The 9,790-nt window shown below is 46.2% G+C and overlaps 1 long non-coding RNA gene across 1 annotated transcript; it reads right to left on the bottom strand.

Moving 5' to 3' along the window:
* Positions 1–4,092: 4,092 nt before the first annotated feature.
* On the bottom strand, positions 4,093–8,832 carry LOC141735594 (uncharacterized). Its single transcript, XR_012584798.1, has 2 exons — positions 7,695–8,832; positions 4,093–5,349 (listed from the first exon to the last, which is right to left on the bottom strand). It is a non-coding gene; the product is annotated as an uncharacterized LOC141735594 (long non-coding RNA).
* Between the last annotated feature and the right edge of the window lie 958 nt (positions 8,833–9,790).

Below are 9,790 nucleotides of genomic sequence, written 5' to 3'. Positions count from 1 at the left end.
CACTTAGATCCATCAGGGCCTAATACACCTGATAGAAATTAGAATAGGAATAGGAAATTCTACTTCAAATACTTCCACATATATCATAGAATGTGTTGGGTTGGAAGGGACCTTCAAAGGTCATCTAGTCCAACCCCCCTGCAGTAAGCAGGGACATCTTCAACTAGATCGGATTGCTCAGAGCCTCATCAAGCCTGGCCTTGAATGTCTCCAGGGATGGGGCCTCCACCACCTCTCTGGGCAACCTGTTCCAGTGCCTCACCACCCTCATTGTAAAGAACTTCTTCCTAACGTCCAATCTAAACCTACCCTGCTCCAGTTTAAAACCATTGCCCCTCGTCCTATCGCTACATGCCCCTGCAAACAGCCCCTCCCCAGCTTTCTTGTAGGCCCCCTTCAGGTACTGGAAGGCCGCTATAAGGTCTCCCCGGAGCCTTCTCTTCTCCAGGCTGAACAACCCCAACTCTCTCAGCCTGTCTTCAGAGGAGAGGTGCTCCAGCCCTCTGATCATCTTCGTGGCCCTCCTCTGGACCCGTTCCAACAGGTCCATGTCCTTCTTGTGCTGAGGACTCCAGAGCTGGACGCAGTACTCCAGGTGGGGTCTCATGAGAGCAGAGTAGAGGGGGAGAATCACCTCTCTGGATCTGCTGGCCACGCTTCTTTTGATGCAGCCCAGGATGCAATTGGCCTTCTGGGCTGCAAGCGCACATTGTTGGCTCATGTCCAGCTTTTCATCCACCAGTACCCCCAAGTCCTTTTCCGCAGGGCTGCTCTCTATCACATCATCCCCCAGCCTGTATTGATAACAAGGATTGTCCCGACCCAAGTGTAGGACCGTGCACTTGGCCTTGCTGAACTTCATGAGGTTTGCTTGGGCCCACCTCTCTAGCTCATCCAGGTCCCTCTGGACAGCATCCCGTCCCTCTCTCAAAATAAACTTTTTAAACTTAAGTCATTCTCAAAGAAGGTATGTCTCTTCTTAATTTTTTAAGAGATCATCCTTTTTTCTGAATTTTACAACAATTACTCGTTGCTATTGTGGAAGTAGAAATGCTAAGGTCTGAATGGGCCTCTTGACTCAACTCTCATCCTGTCTCATGGGCCTCTTGATTGAACTCTCACCCTGTCTCCTGAAACAATAATTACTGTGTAACCTTCATGATAAATCGGTCCCTGTGCTAAAGGAAGCAGACTCCAGACCAGCATTGAGCAGTTCTGTGGCCTTATGTATGTAACAGATATGAATAACTCACATCCTGATATCTGTCTTTTGCAGCATCTCTAAGCGTATAAAACTTGTACACACTTTACAGAGACAGAGTACACATCAGCAGAGGCTGTTTCTCTGCTGCTCTGTGCTCTCTCCAATAGCTTCTGTTCTGACCTTATGTAAATTGTATTCCACTTTTTCCATGACAAATTTGGGGCCGTGAGTCAGTTTAACACATCCTGCTTCATCTGGGAGGACTACAGACTGCTCCCTGCCAAAACCCCTTGGCATCACTCAGAAAGGTACAGGACCTTTTGAAATCATAGAATCATAGAATAGTTTGAGTTGGAAGGGCCCTTTAAACTTCATCTAGTCCAACCCCCCTGCAATGAGCAGGGACATCTTCAAGTGGATCAGGTTGCTCAGAGCCCCATCCAGCCTGACCTTGAATGTTTCCAGGGATGGGGTATCTACCACCTCTCTAGGCAACCTGTTCCAGTGTTTCACCACCCTCATTGTATAAAATGTCTTCCTTATATGTAGTCTAAATCTACCCTCTTTTAGTTTAAAGCCATTACCCCTTGTCCTGTCGCAACAGGCCCCGCTAAAATGTTTGTCCCCATCTTTCCTGTAAGCCCCCTTTAAGTACTGAAAGGCCACAATAAGGTCTCCCCGGAGCCTTCTCTTCTCCAGGCTGAACAACCCTAACTCTCTCAGCCTTTCCTCATAGGAGAGGTGTTCCAGCCCTCTGATCATTTTTGTGACCCTCCTCTGGACTCACTCCAACAGGTCCATGTCTTTCCTGTGCTGAGGGCTCCAGAGCTGGATGCAGTACTCCAGGTGGGGTCTCACAAGAGCAGAATCACCTCCCTCGACCTGCTGGCCACGCTTCTTTTGATGCAGCCCAAGATACTGTTGGCTTTCTGGGCTGCGAGTGCACATTGTCAGCTCATGTCCATCTTTTTCATCCACCAATACCCCCAAGTCCTTCTCAGCAAGGCTGCTCTCAATCCCTTCATCCCCCAGCCTATACTGATACCAGGGCTTGCCCTGGCCCGGGTGCAGGACCCTGCACTCGGCCTTGTTGAACCTCATGAGGTTCACACAGGGCCCACTTCTCAAGTCTGTCCAGGTTCCTCTGGACAGCATCCTGTCCCTCAGGCATGTCAACCGCACCACTCAGCTTGGTGTTATCCGCAAACTTGATGAGGGTGCACTTGATCCCACTGTCTATGTCATTGATGAAGATATTGAACAGTACTGGTCCCAACATGGACCCCTGAGGGACACCACTTGTCATCAGTCTCCATCTGGACGTTGAAACATTGACCACTACCCTCTGGATGCGACCATCCAGCCAATTCCTCATCCACCGAACAGTCCACCCATCAAATCCATATCTCTCCAATTTAGAGAGAAAGATGTTGTGGGGAACCGTGTCAAAGGCCTTACAGAAGTCCAGATAGACGACATCCGTAGCTCTTCCCTTGTCCACTGATTGGTCAGGCATGCTGGCTGTCTCGAATCACCTCCCTGTCCTCCATGTGCCTTAAATCCCTACTGGGACTTTGGGCAATGGTCATCTGTAGGCTCCTGTGGCATGCTGAGACTGCCAAATCTGAACTTTTGATAAAGATCAGTTCAGACCCAAATTGCTGGCTAAAAGAGAGAAGAAATCTGTAATTCTGGTTTTGGTAAAATTTAGGAGAGGTAAGTCAGGAAAAGTCTGGGTTGATTTCTGGTATTAATATGGTATGAATGAATGAACCTGTGTGAATGGTGATTCTTGAGAGCTAGGCATTGATTTCTGCCACCACTTAGAGGGGTATCCATTAGCCACCCAGTTAAAAAATGGTGTGAGCGAACCCATCAACCCTTTTCTGTCTCTAGTTCTAGTATGAGCCTCCTTTGGTTTCATTGTTGACGACACCAACCTCAACCAGTATGGTGGGCTCAGGTGACCAGGAGGGTTGTCGTGGTTTAAGCCCAGCTAGCAACTAGGACCATGCAACCGCTTGCTCGCTTCCCCAGTTGGGATGAGGAAGAGAATTAGAAGAGTAAAAGTGAGGAAAAACTCGTGGGTTGAGATAAAGACAGCTTAATAAGTAAAGGAAAAGCTGCACACACAAGCAAAGAAAAACAAGAAATTAATTTACTACTTCCCATTGGCAGGCAGGTATTCGGCCATCTCCAGGAAAGCAGAGCTTCATCACGTGTAATGGGTCCTTGGGAAGACAAGCACCATAACTCTGAATGTCCCTCCCTTCCTCCTTCTTCCCTGCAGCTTTTAATGCTGAGCACATCATATGGTATGGGATAACCCTTTGATCAGTTGGGGTCAGCTGTCCCAGCTGTGTCCCTTCCCAACTTCTTGTGCACCCTCAGCCTACTTACTGGCGGGGCAATGTGAGAAAAAGAAAAGGCCTTGACTCTGTGTAAGCACTGTTCAGCAATAACCAAAACATCGGTGTGTTATCAACACTGTTTTCATCACAAATCCAAAACACAGAACCATACAAGCTGCGATGAAGAAAATTAATTCTATCCCAGCCAAAATGAGTACATGGGCTGTCGTGGTTTGGGCCGGACTGGCCACTAAAACAAAGGACAGATGCTCTCCCCCACCTCGCCCTCCAGGGAGAGGAGGAAGAGAGAGAGACTTATGAGTTTCAAAAGAAACTAAACCACTTTAATGAAATATTAATAATAAAATAATAAAAAGAAAATAATGAAATAGATACAGTATATACAAAACCATATCAAGCTCCCAGGATGACAATCACATCACCGTCAGGCACTGGGAAAGTCCAAGACTGGACTCAGCAATGGACGGTGTGTGAGCCAATGCAGGCAGGACGCAGGAACAACCACAAAACCACGGATGGAAAGCAAAGAACAAGTTTAATCTCGATACCTCACAGACCAGGGAATCTCCGAAGCAACACTCGGGCAGAGGCACGCAAGCAGGGGCCGCAGGCACCACGGAGTGAGAGAGAGTCCTTGTTAGCGAGAGTCCTTGGCAGCGAGAGAGTCCTCGTTAGCAAGAGCAGGCGCAGACTCCCTGTTCTCGCTGGTATTTAAAGGGTTCAAACAGGCATAGTTTTCCCACTGTGCTTTGATCTTCTTCCACAACAGGCCAGGATTCTCAAGCAGCTAGATAAGGTGTCCCTGAGTCCATCACAGACTTCTGTTATCTAAGTGCAAGTGTTTTCCTTGCAAGCACCAGAGACTGAATAACAATTAGTGTGATATATGTGTTTTCCAGAACCCCAGGTGCGAGTCTCTTGAGCGTATTTACAAAGGCATGCAATAAACATATATATATATAAAGGAATAAACATATCTCTACAATAATGCTTTGAATCAGGTGTCCCATTCCTCTTGTTAGGGGATTAAACCACTCAGCCAGGCAGGCACCACCAATAGTTTCGTTCATTTGGTGTGTTAAGTCCCAGAGAATGCTGAATGTCGTGCTCCATGCTGGCTGTTTCATCAGTTATGTTGAGGCAACACATGCCGTCACAGTCAAAGCGGCATTTCTGGTGTCGGGGGGGGGGGTGGGGGGGGTGGAAATAGTCCACCTTCAGTTGATATTGTAATATTCATTGGCATACAGCCGTTACCTACTCAGAAAAGATAGCAACGAAAGACATTAATATCAAAAATCACTTAGCATAGTATCATTCTGTAATACAGCTGCTGGGGTTGATGCACCACTGAAAACAAGTTATCTAAATATCTGCAGCTGTTGACCTTCCCTTAATATATAAAAGGCAAATGAGTTAGGTACAGTAGAGGCTAACCACATCCAAGTATTTACATATTGATTTTGCGGAGATGTATCCAGGGTGTGTACTTGTAGTACCAGACTATAAAGCACGGCAAGCCAGCCTGTGACAGAGGAGGAATACAGGAGCGTCATCACTTTCCAGCAATACATACGCTATTGCTCCAGCTCCTTCAGCCAATATTACCCCAGGTTTGATGACCTGATGCAGGGTAACTGCCCACACAGACTGGGGAGCTGTGGCTTGTGCTTTTTCAGATTGGACTTCAATTCGATACTGGGCTCGTGATACCAATAACACCGTTCCAATGCGATCTCCTCTAGATAAGGCACAGGTACTTGTCGAGGGCACCTGAAATACAAGAACTCGAGAATCTGATATCAACAACAAAGGATGTAAAGTACGAGGAGAAGTTGGGTTATGATGTATAGGGGAACCTTGTAATGCCTTGGACCAAAATCCTACAGGTTCTTTCTGATTTTTCATCCCAGTCATCTGCCACAATCCCGAGACTGTATCATCTGGAATTATTACTTCTAATTCAAAAGGGTATCCTTGCTTAGGAGTGTATAATTGTGCATGCTCAATCAAAGCATTTTTGCAGGCATCAAAGGCTTCTTGTTGCTGCTTGGTCCCCTGCCAGACAGCTTTCTTCCTAGTTAATTTCTGCAGAAGGCACATTAATATCACTAAATGTGGGATAAAAGTTCTCCAATACCCGAAAAGTCACAAAAAGATCTGTAACTGTTTTACTGCGATTGGTACAAGAAATCGCGGGACTGTTTGCTGTACCTGATTTGATATTTCTCTAATCTGTCCATGCCAAGCTATTCCCCAAAATTGTACGGTAGCACTAGGGCCCTGTATTTTCTTTGGATTAATTGCCCGGCCTCGGTCCTGCAAATGCACTTTCAGCAATTCAGCAGCTGCTTCACTTTCTTGTTGTGACTCTGCCATAATCAGTAGACCATCAATATAATAGTAAACAGTAACGGTACCCGACCGTACTGCTACATCAGCTGCTATCATTAGGTGGCAAATGGAGGGACTGTGTGTGTATCCCTGAGGCAATACTTGGAAAGTATATTGCTTTTGTTCCCGGGTCACATCTTGCACTGAGGTGTCAGGCAGGGCGGAGGGGGGGCGCGGAGTTGGTGGTGGGGCTGGGGGCGGTCGGCTTTTTTGCATAAATGCTAACTTTTGCCACCGGGGAAACATTTCTGATGTTGTGATCCCATCTCTTTCTGATTGTGGGATAACAGCTTGTACAAAATCATTCCGCTTTTGTTTCCTTGTCACCCATGCTGTAACTGCTTTCTGTTTCGTCGGCTCTCCTTTATTCACCACCCACACAGATGGTCCCGAAATCACAGTCTCAGTTTCCCTCAAGGTATTTCCCAGGGCACCTACAGTACCCATAGCATTTGTCACTGCTGGTATAACCAAGGGGTTTAGTGAGGCAGGCGCTCCTCTCAAAAACTGCATTTTGATACTTCTCGTCACTGCTACACTGTCCGGATTGCATCCTGTAACCAACACATGAGCCATCCCCATCTGCTGCACCAAATTAATACCTTTCTTGGTTGCACACCAGTTTCCGAGGGACGACACTAATTCAACAAGTTCTGTATATGCTGTTAAAACTGCTGCACACAACCACTGATACAACACAGGTGCAATAATGTCTTGCCCATCAGGACCTCTGACATTTTGCAGCTGAGCATATCCTCATATCTGATCACGAATGGGGATAGGGCTTAATAAATCTTTTTCACTCTCTGATAAATGGATAGATGCAGCTCCACTATCCCAAGCTGGCAGAATCCATGCCAGTATACCTTCCCCACTCTTTTGCTGACAAATCTCTAAAAATTCCCTTAACTCTTTCGGAGTGTCAGTACGCGTGATCTGCACTCCCCTGTCTGCTCGTTCCCGCTCCCCCCTCATTTGAATGAGGGGTCGTGCTACCACCACCTCACTGCTTTTTAAGTCCGCATCAAATTCAAACTCAGTCCCGGAGTCTGAGGGTTCACTCCAAATATTTTCATCCCATTCCTCAGGATCCCATGACCATTTTGTGGTGAGAGCACGAACTTGGGAAATTGAAAGCTTACTTTTCCCATATTTCTCCCTTTGTTTATTAACAATACCCGCTACCAACCGGTCTACATTATCTTGCAGCTCATGGCACCGCTCTGCTTGAACAGTAATTACTTCTTGCGCGATCACCTTTTCATCCTGTAAACTCCTGTATTCCTTTTCCAACTCTCTCACTTTACTACGTAATGCAACGACTTCACAATTAAGAGCTCTAAGTCCAGTAGCTAACAGCCATCCTAATTTCCCTGCTAATTCACATGAAGAACACGATGCCGTTTTCCACAGCAACCGACACATAGCCATTTCAATTGCCTGGGGGGTAATCACTCCTCTGTCATCTAATTCAGGCCATGCCTGCGGCAGAGTCAATTGAGACAGAAAAGCAGCAACGGGAGTCTAGTATTCAGTACTGGGCCATCCCAAAATATAGGAAGACATCTCAGTTTCCCCCCCCAACCCACCGTTTTTTCCTCAGCCATGGCATGGTTGTTCCTGGAGCTGCCGACTACGCCAAATGTGTGAGCCGATGCAGGCAGGACGCAGGAACAACCACAAAACCACGGATGGAAAGCAAAGAACAAGTTTAATCTCGATACCTCACAGACCAGGGAATCTCCGAAGCAACACTCGGGCAGAGGCACGCAAGCAGGGGCCGCGGGCACCACGGAGTGAGAGAGAGTCCTTGTTAGCGAGAGTCCTTGGCAGCGAGAGAGTCCTCGTTAGCAAGAGCAGGCGCAGACTCCCTGTTCTCGCTGGTATTTAAAGGGTTCAAACAGGCATAGTTTTCCCACTGTGCTTTGATCTTCTTCCACAACAGGCCAGGATTCTCAAGCAGCTAGATAAGGTGTCCCTGAGTCCATCACAGACTTCTGTTATCTAAGTGCAAGTGTTTTCCTTGCAAGCACCAGAGACTGAATAACAATTAGTGTGATATATGTGTTTTCCAGTACCCCAGGTGCGAGTCCCTTGAGCGTATTTACAATCCTTCTCGCCGATCTTCCGTTGCTTTCCCACAAGAGGTCGCACCTGCGGGGGGGAGCAGACGGGAAAGCTGACCCAAAACTGACCAACGGGGTATTCCATCCCATCTGCCTCATGCTCAGTATAAAAGCTGAGGGATCAGAGGGGTCAGCCCGCTTTCTTCAATGGACGGCATCCAAGGAGGACTCTGTCTGTTTGTCTTCCTTTGATCCTGATCCGTGCATTCCTGAATCCAGAACCAGGATCCATTTCCCATCTGTCACTGACTCCAGTCTGGGACTTTCCCAGTGCCTGCCAGTGATGTGATCGTCATCCTGGGAGCTTGATACGGTTTTGTCTATATTTCATTATTTTCTTTTTATTATTTTTCTAATATTTTCATTAAAGTAGTTTAATTTTGTTTTCAACTCTTAAGTCTCTTTCTCTTTCTTCCTCCTCTCCCTGAAGGGCAATGCTCTCCCTTCCCTTAAGGGAGAGAGGTCAGAGAGCATCTGCCATTCATTTCAGTGGCCAGTCCAGCCCAAGCCAGGACAGATTTATTGGTGCCCAATGTGGGGCTTGAGAGGGACTCAGGGCTCTGATAAATTGTTTGAATAGTTTGAATTCCAGCTTGCTCAGAAAATAAAACAGACAGCTCACATAATGTCATTCTTAAGCGAAATGTTATATTGTGTCTTTAAAGAGTTTTGTTTAAAGTTGATGCAATGCTGCTTAACCTGCCAAATGTGTTGTATGGTTTATTTGCTCTTTGTGCTTTTATCCAGTGGTTTAAATGTGCTATTCTGCTGTGGTTTGGGATACAGATCTATAATATGATAAATTGGATAATGGTTTTACCTGCATATCTCGGGCATCACATAATGGATTCTTTTACTAATTACACTTTCATTTTTACCTGGGGACAGTTTACTGTTATGGTTTGAGAAAACCCATAACAACTTATTGTCGTTTAGACAACTATAACCCGATGACCCCTCCCCACCCGGAAAGGGGAATCGGGGAAAGCAAGGAAACACGAGGGTTGAAATATAAATAGACTTAATAGGATAAGACTAAATAATTAACATTAATAATACTAAAGAATCAGTATTAATCCCGATACCAATATAAGATATACAAGAATTATACTCAGCCAATTATATCAGTAGGAAGCTGTGCACTCCCAGCAGTGGATAACGAACATCGGACACTGCGAGCACAATGGCTTCGGGAGGAAGGGAAGGGCTCAGGGGTCAGGCACTGGGACAAGGAGTTCTCTGGGCTGCCGCCATCAAAGGAGAGAGAGACTATGCAGCAAACTTCCTAATTTATATTGAATGTGACATTCATGGTATGAAATAATCCTGTTGGCCAGCCTGGGTCAAATGCCCAGGCCTCGCTCCTCCTCATCCCTGCACCTGGCGAGGCTTGAAAACACTGAGACCTTGAATCCCACATAGCCTAGCTGGCTATAAAGTAAATATTTTCACAAATTCAGACAGTAGAGTCTTCCAAAAGTGGAGTTTTCCCCAGCATTAGAAGAGAAGTTAGTCCTGTGTCGCTCAACCCAGGACATTTATTTCGCCCTTTAATGCTTATGCCAAATTGACACCATGAGAGCTAGGAGATGGAAACCTTTTGGACTTCGAAAATGAATGTTACTTTCTTAAAATCATGATTTTATTGACAATTTTCCTGCATGTGTTGCAGGGGTGGTTTCTTATTAAGAATC

Source organism: Larus michahellis, chromosome W (genome assembly GCF_964199755.1).
Source record: "Larus michahellis chromosome W, bLarMic1.1, whole genome shotgun sequence".
In the NCBI taxonomy this organism is placed as follows: Eukaryota; Metazoa; Chordata; class Aves; order Charadriiformes; family Laridae; genus Larus; species Larus michahellis.
Note: the sequence above shows the minus strand (reverse complement) of the source record. Positions and strands in the feature narration are given on the sequence as shown.